Below are 20,670 nucleotides of genomic sequence, written 5' to 3'. Positions count from 1 at the left end.
CTCTCAATGAAAGCACCAATGTCGGTGTCAAAACCGACGGATCTCAGGTAGGGGGTCCCGAACTGTGCGTCTAGGCCGGATGGTAACAGGAGGCAAGGGACACGAAGTTTTACCCAGGTTCGGGCCCTCTTGATGGAGGTAAAACCCTACGTCCTGCTTGATTAATATTGATGATATGGGTAGTACAAGAGTAGATCTACCACGAGATCGGAGAGGCTAAATCCTAGAAGCTAGCCTATGGTATGATTGTTGTTGTGTATGTTGTCCTACGGACTAAAACCCTCCAGTTTATATAGACACCAGAGAGGGTTAGGGTTACACAAAGTCGGTTACAATGGTAGGAGATCTGCATATCTGTATCGCCAAGCTTGCCTTCCACGCCAAGGAAAGTCCCTTCCGGACACGGGACGAAGTCTTCAATCTTGTATCTTCATAGTCCAGGAGTCCGGCTGAAGGTATAGTCCGGCTATCCAGACACCCCCTAATCCAGGACTCCCTCACTTTCCTCTTCAAGGGAAAACCAACGCAGTGCTCAAGAGGTAGAAAACCCACTTCCCATGCACAGGGATTTTTTGAGCAAACAATTTATGGGAACAAGAATCAATTAGGATAGGAAGGAAAAACAAGCAAAACTTCAAGATTTTCAATATGTAGAGAGGAAACTTGATATTATTGCAATACCTCCAAGCATATGTTCCTCTCTCATAATAATTTTCAATAGCATGGTGAATGAATTCAACAATATAACTATCACATAAAGCATTCTTTTCATGATGCATAAGCATAGAAATTGTGGTACTCTCCACATAACCAAATTTATTCTCATCAATAGTAGTGGGAGAAAACTCAACGATATAACTATCATGGGATTGAAAATTAAAATCATGATGCAAAGTTTCATGGTTATCATTATTCAATATACCATACATGTCATCACCATAATCACCATAGATAGCAACCTTTTTCTCATAGTCAAATGAACCCTCATCCAAAATGGTGGATTCATCATTAAATAAAGTCATGACCTCTCCGAATACACTTTCATCATTATAATCATCATAAATAGGAGGCATGCAATCATTATAACAAATTTGCACATCAAATCTTGGGGGACTAAAAATATCATCTTCATCAAACATAGCATCCCCAAGCTTGTAGCTTTGCATATCATTAGCACCATGGATATTCAAAGAATTCATACCAACAACATTGCAATCATGCTCATCATTCAAAGAGTTTTTGTTAAACATTTTATATAATTCTTCTTCTATAAATTTAGAACAATTTTCCTTTCCAGCATTATCATGAAGACATTATAAAGATGAATAATATGATGCAACCTCAATTCCATTTTTGTCTAGTTTTCTTTTTATAAAGCAAACTAGTGATAAAAGAAGAAACTAAAAGATTCAATTGGAAGATCTAAAGATATACCTTCAAGCACTAACCTCCCCGGCAACGGCGCCAGAAAAGAGCTTGATGTCTACTACACAAGAAATCTCATGTGTCCCCAACACACCCAATACAATGGCAAATTGTATAGGTGCAGTAGTTCGGTGAAGATATGGTGATAAGAGTGTAATATTGATGGTAGAAATATATATTAATAATATGAATAAATAAAAACAGCAAGGTAGCAAATAGTAAATGGGTACAAAAATGGTATTTTAATGCTTGAAAATGAGGCCAAGGGTCCGTACTTTCGCTAGTGCAATCTCTCAACAATGCTAATATAATTGGATCATATAACCATCCCTCAACATGCAACGAACAATCCCTCCAAAGTTCCTATCTAGCGGAGACCATAAGAAGAAATCATTTGTGGGGTACGAAACCACCTCGAAACTATTCTTTTTGGTCGACCTATCCAAGATTTCGTAGTAAAATAACACTAAATAATTTCAGATTAATAATACTCAATCCAACACAAAGAACCTCAAATAATGCCCCAAGATTTCTACCGGTGAAACAAAGATAAGAACGTGCATCAACCCCTATGCATAGATTACCCCAATGTCACCTCGGGAATCCATAGTTGAGTGCCAAAACATATATCGAGTGAATCAATATGATACCCATTGTCACCACGAGTATTCAAAAAAGTATTCAATCCGATAAAACGAAATCTTAAAGGGGAAACTAAATTCATCACAACAAGATAGAGAGGGTCAAACACCATATGATCTGACTATATTAACAAATCTCGCGATACATCAAGATCATGACATCTCAAGAACACGAGAGAGAGAGAGAGAGAGAGAGATTAAACACATAGCTACTGGTACAAACCCTCAGCCTTGAGGGTGGATGATAACCCACAAGTATAGGGGATCGCAACAGTTTTCGATAAGTAAGAGTGTCAAACCCAACGAGGAGCTAAAGGTAGAACAAATATTCCCTCAAGTTCTATCGACCACCGATACAACTCTACGCACGCTTGAAGTTCGCTTTACCTACACAAGTATGAAACTAGAAGTACTTTGTAGGTGTTGTTGGATAGGATTGCAAGATAATAAAGAGTACGTAAATAAAAAGTAGGGGCTGTTTAGATAAAGAAACAATAAAGTAAATACAGCGAGTGTGGAAAAGTGGTGGTAGGAGTTGCGAAATTGTCCCTTAAGCAATTGACTACTTTACTAGACCGATAGCAAGTATTATGTTGGAATTCTATGCACTTATGGTTGGAACTATTAGCAAGCATCCGCAACTACTAATGTTCATTAAGGTAAAACCCAACCATAGCATTAAGATATATTGGTCCCCCTTCAATCCCGTATGCATCAATTTCTATGCTAGGTTGAAGCTTCTCTCACTCTTGCCCTCCAATACATCGTCCTATCAACATACAACTAACCCTAGGGTGTGATCCATGCGCGCAATCATATGATGGGCACCAAAGGACAGCAACATAACCACAAGCAAATTAAATCAATCATAGCAATTCATCAACCACCGATAGGACAACGAAAATCTACTCAGACATCATAGGATGGCAACACATCATTGGATAATAATATGAAGCATAAAGCACCATGTTCAACTAGAGGGTACAGTGGGTTGCGGGAGAGTGGACCACTGTAGATAGAGGGGGGAAGGTGATGGAGATGTTCGTGAAGATGGCGGAGGTGTTGGTGTAGATCGCGGTGATGATGATGGCTCCCGGTGGCACTCCGGTGCCACCGGAAGCGAGGGGGAGAGAGCCCCCCTCCTTCTTCTTCTTCCTTGACCTCCTCCCTAGATGGGAGAAGGGTTTCCCCTCTGGTCCATGGCCTCCATGGCATGGGAGGGGTGAGAGCCCCTCCGAGACTGGATCTGTCTCTCTGTTTCTCTCTGGTTCTGCGTTCTCAGATTCTTCCCTTTCACCGTTTCTTATATTCCCGGAGATCCGTAACTCCGATTGGGCTGAAATTTTGACACGATCTCTATCCAGAAATTAGCTTTCGTGCGGCGAAAGGAGGGCACCAACCACCTTACATGGTGGCCACGAGGGTCAGGGGCGCGCCTGACACCCTGGGGAGCGCCCCCCTACCTCGTGGGCCCCTCGAGCATCGTCTCGCATGGATTCTTCTTCCCAAAAATCATATATATTCCAAAAAATTCTCCATCAGTTTTTATTCCGTTTGGACTCCGTTTGATATGGATATTCTACGAAACAAAAACATGCAACAAATAGGAACTGGCACTGGGCACTGGATCAATATGTTAGTCCCAAAAATAGTATAAAAAGTTTCCAAAAGTATATGAAAGTTGTAGAATATTGGCATGGAACAATCAAAAATTATAGATACGACGGAGACATATCAGCATCCCCAAGCTTAATTCCTGCTCGTCCTCGAGTAGGTAAATGATAAAAAACATAATTTTTTATGTGGAATGCTACCTAGCATAATCTTGATCATATGTCTAATCATGGCAAGAATATTAAGACACGAGTGATTCAAAGCAATAGTCTATCATTTGACATAAAAACAATAATACTTCAATCCTACTAATAAAGCAATCATGTCTTTTTAAAATAACATTGCCAAAGAAAGTTATCCCTACAAAATCATATAGTCTGGCTATGCTCCATCTTCACCACACAAAATATTCACATCATGCACAACCCCGATGACAAGCCAAGCAATTGTTTCATACTTTTGACGTTCTCAAACCTTTTCAACTTTCACGCAATACGTGAGCGTGAGCCATGGACATAGCACTATAGGTGGAATAGAATGGTGGTTGTGGAGAAGACAAAAACGAGAAGATAGTCTCACATCAACTAGTCGTATCAACGGGCTATGGAGATGCCAATCAATAGAAATCAATGTGAGTGAGTAGGGATTGCCATGCAACGGATGCACTAGAGCTATAGGTATATGAAAGCTCAAACTGAAACTAAGTGCTTGTGCATCCAACTTGCTTGCTCGTGAAGACCTAGGGCATTTGAGGAAGCCCATCATCGGAATATCCAAGCCAAGTTCTATAATGAAAATTCCAACTAGTATATGAAAGTGATAACTCAAGAGACTCTCTATATGAAGAACATGGTGCTACTTTGAAGCACAAGTGTGGAAAAAGGATAGTAGCACTGCCCCTTATCTCATTTTCTCTCATTTTTTTTATTTTTTTTATTTTTTTTAATTTTTTGTTGGGCTTCTTTGGCCTCTTTTTTTATTTGGGCTTCTTTGGCCTCTTTTATTTTATTTTGTAAAGTCCGGAGTCTCATCCCGACTTATGGGGGAATCATAGTCTCCATCATCCTTTCCTCACTGGGGTAATGCTCTAATAATGATGATCATCACACTTTTATTTACTTACAACTCAATATTACAACTCGATACTAGAACAAAGATATGACTCTATATGAATGCCTCTAGCGGTGTACCGGGATGTGCAATGATCTAGCGTAGCAATGACATCAAAAAACGGGCAAGCCATGAAAACATCATGCTAGCTATCTTACGATCATGCAAAGCAATATGACAATGAATGCTCAAGTCATGTATATGATGATGATGGAAGTTGCATGGCAATATATCTCGGAATGGCTATGGAAATGCCATGATAGGTAGGTATGGTGGCTGTTTTGAGGAAGGTATATGGTGGGTTTATGGTACTGGCGAAAGTTGCGCGGTACTAGAGAGGCTAGCAATGGTGGAAGGGTGAGAGTGCGTATAATCCATGGACTCAACATTAGTCATAAAGAACTCACATACTTATTGAAAAAATCTATTAGTCATCGAAACAAAGTACTACGCGCATGATCCTAGGGGGATAGATTGGTAGGAAAAGACCATCGCTCGTCCCCGACCGCCACTCATAAGGAAGACAATCAATAAATAAATCATGCTCAGACTTCGTTACATAACGGTTCACCATACGTGCATGCTACGGGAATCACAAACCTCAACACAAGTATTTCTACTAATCCACAACTACCCACTAGCATGACTCTAATATCACCATCTTTATATCGCAAAACTATTGCAAGGAATCAAACATATCATATTCAGCGATCTACAAGATTTATGTAGGATTTTATGACTAACCATGTGAATGACCAGTTCCTGTCATCTCTCTAAATAGATATAAGTGAAGCAAGAGAGCTTAATTCTTTCTACAAAAGATATGCCCACGCTCTAACAAATACAAGTGAAGCAAAAGAGCATTCTGCAAATGGTGGTTGTCTAAGTAAAGAGAAACAGGCAATCCAAACTTCAAATGATTTAAGTGAAGCACATGAAGCATTCTATAAAGCCATACTCAAAAGATATAAGTGAAGTTCAATGAGAATTCTATAAATCAACCAAGGACTATCTCATACCAGCATGGTGCATAAAAGAAAAATGAAAACCAAATGCAAAAGACGCTCCAAGATTGCACATATCGCATGAACGAAACGAATCCGAGAACATACCGATATTTGTTGAAGAAAGAGGGGATGCCTCCCCAGCATCCTGAAGCTTAGACGCTTGAGTCTCCTTGAATATTTACTTGGGGTGCCTCTGGCATCCCCAAGCTTGAGCTCTTGCCTCTCTTCCTTCTTCTCACATCGAGACCTTCTCGATCATTGAACACTTCATCCACACAAAACTTCAACAGAAAACTTGGTAAGATCCGTTAGTATAATAAAGCAAATTACTACTCTAAGTACTGTTGCAAACCAATTCATATTTTGTTTTTGCATTGTGTCTACTGTAATATAACTTTTTCATGGCTTAATCCACTAATATAAATTGATAGTTTCATCAAAACAAGCAAACTATGCATCAAAAACAGAATCTGTCAAAAACAGAACAGTCTGTAATAATCTGAACATTCACCATACTTCTGATACTTGAAAAATTCTACCAAAATTAGGAAAAATAAACAATTTGTATAGGAAGACAGTGCAAACATAATAAGAACCATTTTATGTTCCACTTAAAAATGTAAAATCGCGCACTACAGCCAAAGTTTCTGTCCTGCACCGTACAAACCATCAAGCAAATGTAAACATCCTAAAGGCAAAACTTGGCACATTATTTTTATATTTAAACTTTATAAAAGCACACAACAGAAATAAATGACTCTCTAAAACTTCTGGGTTGTCTCCCTGGCAGCGCTTTCTTTAAAGCCATTAAGCTAGGCATATAGTGCTCAAGTAATGGATCCACCCGGATCCCAAGGTATATCAAAGCCAATTTTAATTAACAATGATTTGTAATTTAGTGGTGAGCACAAGGTAGCATATATCATGTAATGACAAAGTCTAACTCTCGTCCTATGCATAGGCATGTCATAAAAGAACAATTCATGCACACAAAGTAAAGGCCAATGCATAGTATAAACAGTTTCTTGCAATTTTATCGCATTGGAAACATAGAGAGGTGGAGATATAGTTCCTCTCTCATAATAATTGCAAGTAGGAGCAGAAAGCACATGCATATTATATTCATCAAAATCATCATGTGCAACGGTAAAAGACAACCCATCAATATAATCCTTAATAAGGGCAAACTTCTCCGATATAGTGTAGTCGGGAGAATTCAAAATGATAATAGGACTATCATGCGTGGGTGCAATAGCAACAATTTCATGTTTAACATAAGGAACTATAGCAAGATCATCTCCATAAGCATAATTCATATTGGCATCTTGGCCACAAGCATAGCAAGCATCATCAAAAAGGGATATTTCAAGAGAATCAAAGAGATCATAATAGTCATCATAGAAATCATCCTTCGGTAAGCACGAAGGGCAATTAAACAATGTATGAGTTGAAGAGTTACTCTCATTAGAAGGTGGGCACGGGTGATAAATCCTCTCTTCCTCCTTTTGTTCTTCGCTATCCTCCTCATCTTTTTCATCCAATGAGCTCACAGTGTCATCAACTTCTTCTTCCAAAGACTCCTGCAAAATATTAGTCTCTTCTTGGACAGCGGAGTATTCCTCAATATATTGTTTAACATAGGTATTAGAAGCATAATTATCATAGCAATATTTAAGTATAGCAAAATTTCCAGATTTGTGAAAAGTAGCATCATACTTTTCAATCAAAGAAGCAATTTCAAAAGCACCCTTATAAGCAACAAATTCTCCAATTTGTTGAAACATCATAGTAATTATAAACACCTTTAGCATAAGAAGATAAGATTCCATTATCAATAAACTCACATTGGTAGGGAAGGAGTTTCTTAGGGTTTTCAGAACAACAAGTAAAATCATATAATTCACATAAATTCCAAGCATAGCATTGCAAACATTGAATTTGACTCCATAATAATTTCCCTTTTTTAGATATACGGTGTCGCACATAACAAGCATGCTCATCTAAAGATTTGCCCTCAACTAAGCTAGTTGGGGTTTCGGCACGAGCACAAAGGGATCGAAGATGATCCAAGTAAAAAGCTTCAGCAGTGTGATAGATTTTGAGTGGTTCTTCAACCGTTGGTTCAGTAGGAACAACTAATTTTTTTTGGTATTTTGCGTTTCCTACCCATAACTAAAGACAGAAAACAACTAAGAACAGAAAATAAAAATTACTTAGTGATAAAGCAAACAAGCACACACGAGAATCTTCACCCCCACGCTATTGTTCCCCGGCAACGGCGCCAGAAAAAGGTCTTGATAACCCACAACTATAGGGGATCGCAATAGCTTTCGATAAGTAAGAGTGTCAAACCCAATGAGGAGCTAAAGGTAGAACAAATATTCCCTCAAGTTCTATCGACCACCGATACAACTCTACGCACGCTTGACGTTCGCTTTACCTAGAACAAGTATGAAACTAGAAGTACTTTGTAGGTGTTGTTGGATAGGTTTGCAAGATAATAAAGAGTACATAAATAAAAAGTAGGGGCTATTTAGATAAAGAAACAATAAAGTAAATACAGCGAGTGTGGAAAAGTGGTGGTAGGAGTTGCGAAATCGTCCCTTAAGCAATTGACTACTTTACTAGACCGATAGCAAGTATTATGTGGGAGAGGCCACTGCTAGCATGTCATGCCTGACTTGGAATTCTATGCACTTATGATTGGAACTATTAGCAAGCATCCGCAACTACTAATGTTCATTAAGGTAAAACCCAACCATAGCATTAATATATATTGGTCCCCCTTCAATCCCATATGCATCAATTTCTATGCTAGGTTGAAGCTTCTGTCACTCTTGCCCTCCAATACATAGTCCTATCAACATACAACTAACCCTAGGGTGTGATCCACGTGCGCAATCATATGATGGGCACCAAAGGACAGCAACATAACCACAAGCAAATTAAATCAATCATAGCAATTCATCAACCACCGATAGGACAATGAAAATCTACTCAGACATCATAGGATGGCAACACATCATTGGATAATAATATGAAGCATAAAGCACCATGTTCAAGTAGAGGGTACAATGGGTTGCGGGAGAGTGGACCGCTGTAGATAGAGGGGGGAAGGTGATGCAGATGTTGGTGAAGATGTTGGAGGTGATGGTGTAGATCGCGGTGATGATGATCGCCCCCGGTGGCACTCCGGTGCCACTGGAAGCGAGGGGGAGAGAGCCCCCCTCCTTCTTCTTCTACCTTGACCTCCTCCCTAGATGGGAGAAGGGTTTCCCCTCTGGTCCATGGCCTCCATGGCACAGGAGGGGTGAGAGCCCCTCCGAGATTGGATCTGTCTCTCTGTCTCTCTCTGGTTCTGCGTTCTCAGATTCTTCCCTTTCACCGTTTCTTATATTCCCGGAGATCCGTAACTCCAATTGGGCTGAAATTTTGACACGGTCTCTATACAGAAATTAGCTTTCTTGCGGCGAAAGGAGGGCACCAACCACCTTACGGGGTGGCCACCAGGGTCAGGGGCGCTCCTGACACCCTGGGGCGCCCCCCCTACCTCGTGGGCCCCTCGAGCATTGTCTCGCGTGGATTCTTCTTCCCAAAAATCATATGTATTCCAGAAAAATCTCCATCAGTTTTTATTCTGTTTGGACTCCGTTTGGTATGGATATTCTGCGAAACAAAAAACATGCAACAAACAGGAACTGGCACTGGGCACTGGATCAATATGTTAGTCCCAAAAATAGCATAAAAAGTTGCCAAAAGTATATGAAAGTTGTAGAATATTGGCATGGAACAATCAAAAATTATAGATACGACGGAGACATATCAGTGGACTACTCCCTCCTCATAATGGTGGCCACCGGGATGATGAAGATGGCCACCGGTGATAAGTCCCCCCTCCGGCAGGATGCCGGAACGGGGTCTAGATTGGTTTCTCGTGGCTACAGAGCCTTGCAGTGGCGGAACTTCTAATCTAGGGTTACTTCTGAAGGTTTCTCTATTTATATGATTTTTTGGCGTCGGTGTCACGCAAAGCTTCGAGGGTCTCTTACGTCAAAAAGTTTCAGCTCATTTAGACAACTTCCATTTTTGCACGAAAAACAACACCACGGTAGTTCTGCTGAAAACAGTGTCAGTCCGGGTAAGTTCCATGCAAATCATACCAAAACCATATAAAGTTGTTGTAAACATGGCATGAATACTTCATAAATTATAGATACGTTGGAGACATATCAGGGCCTACACACACCGTGGGTGAACGACCTAAAGTGAAAAGACGAATTTGCACGATGGAGCTAGAGAATGCTGAGGGAGGGTGAGAGGGAGGCTGGCATGTGCATGCATGAGAGAAAGTTAGCGCTAGCTACAAAGATAAGAGGATTGTGTGGGTGTAAAAGACGAATAGAGATCATAATTCATTGTAAAAAGTGAATTCGGATATTTGAGGAATTTATCATAGTGTTTTAAACCGACGCATGAGTGAATATATATAATTGTGATACGCATGGTGTGGTTATGAACATGTTATACTTCATATAATATATTTTATATAAAAAAACTAGTTGGTGATGATGGTGTGCCTGCCATCCTGCAATATAGCCCGTACAATTTATATCTGACGGATAGGAAGGAAACTATGACAATTTTGAAAAAAGATACCCACACCCCTCTCCACATTTGCGAATAAGGCCTTCCCTCGTTCATCCTTTTCTCCCACAAGATAAACTACATATAGAAATGCATCTTGATGTTCCGTGCAATGGGCATCTTGCTAGTACTACATATAATATATAGAACATTTGTTATAATTTGGGATATTGTGTGGCTTTTGCAGCTCGGGGCTAAATACTGGTCATAATGTAGAGGGTGGGGCACTATACTTTGTGTGATAAACACGGTGTACGTATTGAACATGGTTTAGATTATGAATATCTAGTTAGTACATCAAATGTACTATTATTTGGAATCAACATCAAGTGTATTCAAAAATTTGAATTCGAGTTCATATAGTACACATAGTTTATATCTATCTCTATAGTAATCATGTGGTTTGTTGTTAAGGTAATACATGAATGATGGTTTAATTTGGCAACAATCATGATTGTAGATTCTTATTCAAATAGAGAAATGAATTCAAATTTAGTTTGAATTGCAGCGGTAGTATAGACATTTGGAATGCACTAAAATGTTGGTATGAGTAGGTTACATGCATTATACAGCCAGCAAAAAAATTTAATTGGACATAACATGGATTCATAGCTTTGAATAGCATTTGTATAGTAAAACGGGACAAGACTCTCTCTTTGTGTGGTGTGAATAGTTTTGTTTTTCTTGTTTTTTTTCATTGAGGGAAGTGCGAATTGTTTTGGTACGTATAATATTACACGTTAGGCTTGTCCCGAAAATTCAACCCCGGCCTTGTTATATCCCAAAAATTCAAATATCATGCTCCCAAAACTCGCGCCTTCACAACCCGCGCCTTGCTATCCTGAAATTACAACGCGCGCGAAAGCTCCCTCTAGCTACCAAATCCCGACACATCAAATCCCCCTTCAAACCCTGAGCCGAAAGGGTCACCAGTTCAAATCGATGGGGGTACTTTTGCAACACACCCTACATTTTGGACAAGCATGTCCCTAAGTCATGGTTCCCCCTCCCATCGCCTCCTTTTACAAACTCTGTTTGCTCTTGTTGATGTAAATATGTAAAACCAACATTCAAGTTTTCAGCAAAGATTATGAACTAACCATATTCACAATAATGCATAGGTCTCATGTTTACTCATATCAATGGCATAATCAACTAGCGAGCAATAATAATAAATCTCGGATGACAACACTTTCTCAAAACAATCATAATATGATATAACAAGATGGTATCTCGCTAGCCCTTTTTGAGACCGCAAAACATAAATGCAAAGCACCTTTAAAGATCAAGGACTGACTAGACATTGTAATTCATGGTAAAAGAGAACCAGTCAAGTCATACTCAATGTAAACTAACAGTAATGAATGCAAATGACAGTGGTGCTCTCCAACTGGTGCTTTTTAATAAGAGGATGATGACTCAACATGAAAGTAAATAGATAGGCCCTTCGCAGAGGGAAGTAGGGATTTCTAGAGGGGCCAGAGCTCAGTTTTGAAATAGAGATGAATAATACTTTGAGCAGTATACTTTCATTGTCAAGATAACAACCAAGAGATGGCGATATATTCCATGCTACACACATTATAGGCGGTTCCCAAACAGAATGGTAAAGTTTATACTCCCCCTCCACCAACAAGCATCAATCCATGGCTTGCTTGAAACAACGAGTGCCTCCAACTAATAAGAGTCCCAGGGGCAGTTTTGTTTGCAATTATTTTGATTTAGTTTGTGTAAAGAATGGGACTGGGCATCTCGGTGACCAGCCATTTTCTCGTGAGTGAGGTGCGAAGTCCACTCCTCTTGAAAATAACCCTCCTAACATGGAAGATACGGACAACCCTAGTTGATACATGAGCTATTCGAGCATACAAAATAGGATATTTATTTGAAGGTTTAGAGTTTGGCACATACAAATTTACTTGGAACAGCAAGTAGATACCGTATATAGGTAGGTATGGTGGACTCATAAGGAATAACTTTGGGGTTTATGGGATTGGATGCACAAGCAGTATTCCCGCTTAGTACAAGTGAAGGCTAGCAAAAGACTGGGAAGCGACCAGCTAGAGAGCGACAACAGTCATGAACATGCATTAAAATTAATCAACACATAATGCAAGCATGAGTAGGATATAATGCACCATGAACATAAATATCGTAGAGGCTATGTTGATTTTGTTTCAAGTACATGCGTGAACATGAGCCAAGTCAAGCCACTCAAATCGTTCAAAAGAGGATACCACCCTGTCATACCACATCACAACCATTTTAATAGCATGTTGGCACACAAGGTAAACCATTATAAGCTCCTAGTTAATTAAGCATGGCACAAGAAACTATGATCTCTAGTTGTCATTGCAAACATGTTTATTCATAATATGCTGAATTAGGAACGATGAACTAATCATATTTACAAAAACAAGAGGGTTGAGTTCATACCAGCTTTTCTCATCTCAGTCAGTCCATCATATAATTATCATTATTGCCTTTCACTTGCATGACTGAACGATGTGGATAATAATAATAGTGCACGTGCATTGGACTACGCTGGAATCTGCGAGCATTCAATAAACAGGAGAAGACAAGGCAATATGGGCTCTTTTGTCAGATCAACAATAATGCATATAAGAGCCACTTCAACAATTTAATCATGGTCTTCTCCTGTCGATCCCCAAAGAAAAGAAAAGAAATAAAACTATTTACACGGGAAAGCTACCAACAAGCAAAAGAAGAACAGGAAATCTTTTTGGGTTTTCTTTTTAATTACTACTACAAGCATGGAAAGTAAACTAATTAAAAGCTACAACTAATTTTTGTTTTATTTTTTCTTAAGGTTTATTAAACACACAAGAAGAAAGCATAAAAAGGAAAATAAACTAGCATGGATATTAAAATGAAAAAGTATGAGCACCGACATCTAGCAATGAGTGTGTGAACATAAATGTAATGTCGGTGAGAAATACGTACTCCCCCAAGATTAGGCTTTTGCCCTAAGTTGGTTTATGGCCACGGTTTATGGCTACTGTGAAGAAGAAGACTCTGATTGCCACTAGTTGGCAATCATCTCCGGATCCCACTGGTAATTAGACTGTCGTGGAGGATCATTTGTGGTTCCGACTCTGTCTTTGTGGCCGATGTAGGGTCCCGGTAAGCGTGAATGTCCTCCAGCGAGACGAGGTACTGGCCTGTAGAGAAATCAAACAAGGAAGGAGCAGGCAAGGTGATAGTCTCAGGATGATGTTTATCAAAGAACAATTTGTATTTCAGCTCCCCTTCCCTATTCTTTATAACAAAATCATGAGCTACCATACTCTTGTAATCTAAATAAATAGTAGGAAGCACTTTTTCTTCTTTTTATAGTGCCTAATAGGTATGTTAAAATGTGCAGCTAGGCGTGAAGCATAGATGCCTCCAAAGATGGGGCCCTTTGTACGATTCAGATTTAACCGTTTAGCAATAATACCGCCCATACTAACAGAGTCATCACGGAATAAAACATGGAGCAAAATAAAAATATCAGGAACACTAAGGTTTCCACAGTTTCCGCGACCAATTAAGAAACGACTAACAAATATTGCAAAGTAGCGTAAAACAGGAAAATGTATGCTAGTGATTCTTGCATCGGAAATGTAACATCCCAAAATTCTAAATTTTGGAATGTTATAAAAAAATAGATAGATTTGATTGATTGTTTGATTGATTGCGTGAAATTGAGTGAAATTTGAAGCTTTTTGAAAGTTAAATGAGAGGGAATAAAAGGACTTTCCCAAACTTTCATATTTGCTTTCTGATCTCCATGGATTCAAATTCTTTTCAAACACAAAACCCTAGAGAGAAGATGACATGACTTCTTCCATTTAAAAATGAAAAGGGTGTTTGAAAAATAATTGAATTTCATTTGGAAATATTCCAATTCTGAAACTTTATGCAACTCAATGATTTTCATGAGAGAAGATAAAATGACTTCTTCAAATTATATGAAATATGAGTTGGGAGTTTCAAAGAATTAAATTCAAAGTTCTTTTGAATTTATTTTCAATTTGGAATATTAGATCATCATGCATATCTTATTTTCTTGCTTTTTGGTCGATCCTAGAAATTTCACGCAGCTCAAGGACCTTCGGAGAGAGTTGGAGATTTCGTTATTTTCTTATTTGAGAGTTTTCTCGAATTGGAAAAGAGGATCATTTGATTTATTTATTTCATCTTCAATTATTTTTCCGTTATCAAAAAAAATATATGAGAGAGGGAATAATATGACTTTCCCAAATATAGGAAAAATGAAGATTTAATAAATAGATCAAATTTTGTTTTTCCGGACTTTATTTGCATTTTATTTGGATAGGGAAAAATGCGTGTTTTTGAAAATTTTATTTTAGGTCCGGAGAAAAGTTCATTATGTTCAGCTCATTTTTAGGAGTCAGGGAAAATTTACTTTCTTAGTTTTGGAGTCCGGTAGATTTTGTTTTTCTGTGTTTTTCCAAGCGCGGATCTGTTTAAAAAAAAACCTGCAGCGCCTTGGGCCAAAGGCCCAAGCCACCAGCCGGCCGAGGCCAAGGCCATCGCTAGCGCCCCAGCCTCCCCGTGCGCAGTCGCCAGGCGCCAGGGAGTCGCCGCCTCTTTCTTTAGGAAATCCTAGTAGGACTTTTGTCCTACTTCCGTTTATTTTTTTAGATCTTTCCTACTTCTATTCTTATTTCTTGTCCCCTACCCAAAGTCTCCTCACCCCTCCCCTATATAAATACCCCACACCCCCCCTCTAAATCATCAAACCCAAAAGCCCCAAGCATCCACCGCGCCCAGCGTCACTGCCACCGCCGCACCTTGCCGCGCCACCGCCGCCCTGCGTCACCGCCGCCGCCGCACCTTGCCGCGCCGCGCCCTACGTCACCGCCGCCGCCGCACCTTGCCGCGCCGCTGCCGCCCTGCGTCACCGCCGCCGCCACACCTTGCCGCGCCGCGCCCTGCGTCACCGCCGCCGCACCTTGCCGCGCCGCTGCCGCCCTACGTCACCGCCGCCGCCACACCTTGCCGCGCCGCCGCCGCCCTGCGTCACCGCACCGCCGCCGCGCCACCCCACCACCGCGCCGCCGCCTTTGTGCCCTAGCGCCGCCGCCGCCCTGCGTCACCGCCGCCTTGTGCACCGCCGCCGCCGCCCAACGCCGCCGTTCGCCGGAGGTACCGCGCCGCGTCTCTTCTTTCCCTCGGTTCGGTTTTTCTTATAAACCGTTCGGATTCTTTTCTTCTATACCGATTCGTTTTCTCTCCGATTCTTCGCCAAACTGTTCCGGTTTTCTAGATCGGTTTTCCGTTTCTTTTTCCGTTTACTTCTCCGAAACCCTAGATCAGATTCGTTTTCTTTTCCGATTTAGTTGCCTTTGGACTGTTCGCCGGACCTTTCGTCCTAACGAACGTGATCACCGGATTCTTCTAGGTTAACGAACGTCCGTTCGTTTAACCGTTCTCCGTTTTCTTTTCGTCGGATTTATTCCACGATCGCGATCTCAGATCCGATCTTCGTTCTAGTTTATCTTCTCGCCCGTTTATCGGAATCAGGTGATTCAAGTGCCTGGAGTTTCGTCTCGAAACCACCGTTCCGTCTAATCAACTTAAACAAGTTTTTGACCCGGTAAAATTTGACTTAGATTCAACTTGCTAGAACCGAGTTGTTTTCTTCCGCCGGTTGTTTTCCGTTTCTTTGTTCGGTTCGTTCTTTCTTTGCAACCGGAGTTCTTAAGTTGAACTTTCTGGTTCGTTCTCTCGTTCGAGTTTTACTTGTGCATTAGATGAGTACTTATTGTGTGGTTACTATTGTTTGCTTACGATAGATTGACCGGAGTGTGACGAGTAGATCTATCACGAGTTTTGAGTGCGAATCATCTTCATCAACATTGCAGGCAAGTTCACACTTTGATCATACCTTTTCTACAACCCATGTTTTATTGCATTAGATCAATCCTCACACATTGCATGATTAGGATCTAATTAAATTGTGGGATGGGAAGTAGATGAGGTAGTACCTATTACCTGTATTATTATGAAACCTTTGGGAGTTACTTCTACGTTTGCTTATTATGCCATGCTATGCTAGTAGACGTGGATTGGGTGAGTGATATCCATGACAGATGTGAGATTGATAATTTCAATGGTTTATCTAAGGTGGCAACCTAACACACATCTGGGTGGATTGAGGCACCTGATGTCTATCAGGACTTGCCTGTTTTTTTTCGGACCGCCACCCAGGCTCAAAGGGATCATAAGATCTTTCATGCTAGAAACTTCCGTGTGCAGCCACAAGCCATTATGGGCTCTGGCATAGTTGAGTAAGTTGTGCGAACTCTTACGGGGTGGACTAGCAGATGTAGGGGATGTAGGTGTACCGGTCTACCCCACATGTAAGGTGCTAGCGCTTCTGAAATACTATGTCTCGGTCATCCGTCTTCTCAAACACCATGTAGTGCGAGAAACCAAACGGAGGCGATCGAGTCTTGTGGGGAAAAGTGCGCAAACCTCTGCAGAGTAACAAACTAATCATGATTAGCCGTGTCCCCGGTTATGGACAACTTGAGTATCTAGTACTTGAATATCATTGTGAATCTCATCACGTTACTTCTAATTAATGTTGTTGGGTTTTAATTATTTTTAATTGGGATTGAGAATGCTGTCAACCATTCTCGATGTTTCACAACCACCATGATAGTTAAATAAATTTATTCCTTTGTAGTAGGGAAAAATTGGCTTTACGCAAAAAACCTTATAACCATAGAGCTTTTCCACCAGCCAAATATGCATGTAGTGATAGCCATTGTTCATCATTCTCTATGGTGTGAATTTGCCAGTACATTCAATGTACTGACCCGTTTCGGGCTGCAACGTCTTATGTTGCAGGTTTCTTACGACGAGTAAGTGATACTTTAGGGTTACGATTTCTACACTCAACTTTGCCGTTGGTGTTGATGGGAAACCACAACCTTGTTGCTTCCGCTATATGGATTGAGGTAATAGTATTTACGTTACTTTATACATGTGATTTACCTCTGTTATAAATCCTTCGAGTACTGTGTGTGTCAGCATACTGATCCAGGGATGACACATAAGCACAGAGACTTGATCCATTCGGGTCGGGTCGCTACAGGAAACCTTCCTAGTTTCCCCTAAAGTGATAGTGTCGATAAACCCATCCACATCTTTACGATGTGGTTCCTCTAAGCTACCCTCGAAAGGTATTTTGCAAACCCTGCAAAATTCATATAGTGACATCTTCTTAACCACATCATATAAATGAAACTCTACTGAATGAGGTGATTCCCTAGGATAATAGTAGAAGTTTTGCACAAAAGTATTGGTGAGTAAGAGATACTGTTCGCGTTGGTCGCGGAGGAAGTCGGTGAGGCCTGCATTCTTAGCCAATTCATAAAAATCCTCATAAATCCTGGTGGCTCTCAAGAAATCATCGGAGGGCCATTCACACGGCCTAACGTCCACGGTGCGAGGCGGATTATATTTGGGCTTCTTTGCTTCTTAATTTTGCTTTTCCTTCGAGCTTCGGCTCGATGAGCCCCTCAAAAATCTCTTCATCATTCTCTGAAAAATTCTGAAATTTTTAGTAACTTCAAACAAAAGTGAACCAAGCTCAATAAAATTGATAGCAACTACTCCTACAAGTGCCTAGAGCCTATATCATGCATCAAAACTACTTGGAACCATATAAATTTGACATGCAAGCTCAAGAACATGGTCACCTAGGCAGCACAAATTCGCAATGAATAAAGCACTAGAACAAAAACTAATTGGACCAATGGAGGAGTCACATACCGAGGAACATGATGTCTACTACACAACCTTCTACTTGTAGACATTGTTGGGCCTCCAAGTGCAGAGGTTTGTAGGACAGTAGCAAATTTTCCTCAAGTGGATGACCTAAGGTTTATCAATCCGTAGGAGGCATAGGATGAAGATGGTCTCTCTCAAGCAACCCTGCAACCAAATAACAAAGAGTCTCTTGTGTCCCCAACACACCCAATACAATGGTAAATTGTATAGGTGCACTAGTTCGGCGAAGAGATGGTGATACAAGTGCAATATGGATAGTAGATAATAGTATTTGTAATCTGAAATTATAAAAACAACAAGGTAACTAATGATAAAAGTGAGCGTAAATGGTATTGCAATGCGTGGAAATAAGGCCTAGGGTTCATACTTTCGCTAGTGCAAGTTCCCTCAACAATAATATCATAATTGGATCACATAACTATCCCTCAACATGCAACAAAGAGTCACTCCAAAGTCACTAATAGTAGAGAACGAACGAAGAGATTATGGTAGGGTACGAAACCACCTCAAAGTTATTCTTTCCAATCAATCTGTTGGGCTATTCCTATAAGTGTCACAAACAGCCCTAGAGTTCATACTAGAATAACACCTTAAGACACAAATCAACCAAAACCCTAATGTCACCTAGATACTCCAATGTCACCTCAAGTATCCGTGGGTATGATTATACGATATGCATCACACAATCTCAGATTCATCTATTCAACCAACACATAGGACCTCAAAGAGTGCCCCAAAGTTTCTACCGGAGAATCACGAGGAAAACGTGTGCCAAACCCTATGCATAGGTGCATGGGCGGAACCTGCAAGTTGATCACCAAAACATACATCAAGTGAATCATGTGATATCCCATTGTCACCACAGATATCCATGGCAAGACATACATCAAGTGTTCTCAAATCTTTAAAGACTCAATCCGATAAGATTACTTCAAAGGGGAAACTCGATTCATTACAAGAGAGAAGAGGGGGAGGAGAAACATAAGATCCAACTGTAATAGCAAAGCTTGCGATACATCAAGATCGTGCCAAATCAAGAACACGAGAGAGAGAGAGAGAGAGAGAGATCAAACACATAGCTACTGGTACATACCCTCAACCCCGAGGGAGAACTACTCCATCCTCGTCATGGAGAGCACCGGGATGATGAAGATGGCCACCAGGGAAGGATTTCCCCCTCCGGCAGGGTGCCGGAACGGGTCTAGATTGGTTTTCGGTGGCTACGGGGGCTTCTGGCGGTGGAACTCCCAGTCTATTGTGCCCACGGGTGTTTTTAGGGTATATGGAGATATATAGATGGAAGAAGTACGTCAGGGGGTCACGAGGGGCTCACGAGGGTGGAGGGAGCGCCCTAGGGGGGTGGGCGTGCCCCCCTACCTCGTGGCCTCCTCGACGGTCCCCTGATGTGCACTCCAAGTCTTCTGGGCTTCTTTCCTTCCAAAAATGAGTTCTGTGAAGTTTCAGGTCAATTGGACTCCGTTCGGTTTTCCTTTTCTTCGAAACCCTAAAACAGGATAAAAACAGAAACTGGCACTGGCTCTGGGTTAATAGGTTAGTCCCAAAAATGATATAAAAGTGTATAATAAAGCCCATAAACATTCAAAACAGTAGATAATATAGCATGGAGCAATCAAAAGTTATAGATACATTGGAGACGTATCAGCATCCCCAAGCTTAATTCCTGCTCGTCCTCGAGTAGGTAAATGATAAAAACAAAAAAATTGATGCGGAATGCTAGTTGGCATAATTTCAATGTAATTCTTCTTAATTGTGTCATGAATATTCAGATCCGAAAGATTCGAGACAAAAGTTCATATTGACATAAAAATGATAATACTTCAAGCATACTAACTAAGCAATTATGTCTTCTCAAAATAACATGGCCAAAGAAATTTCATCCCTACAAAATCATATAGTTTAGTCATGTTTCATTTTCGTCACACAAGAATGCTCTCATCATGCACAACCCGATGACAAGCCAAGCAATTGTTTCATACTTTAGTAATCTCAAACTCATAAACTTTCATGCAATACATGAGCGCGAGCCATGGATATAGCACTATGGGTGGAATAGAATATAGTGAGGGGGTTATGTGGAGAAGACAAAAAAGAAAAAGTCTCACATCAACGAGGTTCATCAATGGGCTATGGAGATGCCCACCGATTGATGTTAATGCAAGGAGTAGGGATTGCCATGCAACGGATGCACTAGAGCTATAAATGTATGAAAGCTCAACAAAAGAAACTAAGTGGGTGTGCATCCAACTTGCTTGCTCACGAAGACCTAGGGCACTTGAGGAGGCCCATTGTTGGAATATACAAGCCAAGTTCTATAATGAAAATTCCCACTAGTATATGAAAGTGATAACTCAAGAGACTCTCTATATGAAGAACATGGT

This window comes from Triticum urartu, chromosome 2, assembly GCF_003073215.2.
Source record: "Triticum urartu cultivar G1812 chromosome 2, Tu2.1, whole genome shotgun sequence".
In the NCBI taxonomy this organism is placed as follows: Eukaryota; Viridiplantae; Streptophyta; class Magnoliopsida; order Poales; family Poaceae; genus Triticum; species Triticum urartu.
The sequence above is the reverse complement of the archived record's forward strand: the minus strand, read 5'-3'. Positions refer to the sequence as shown.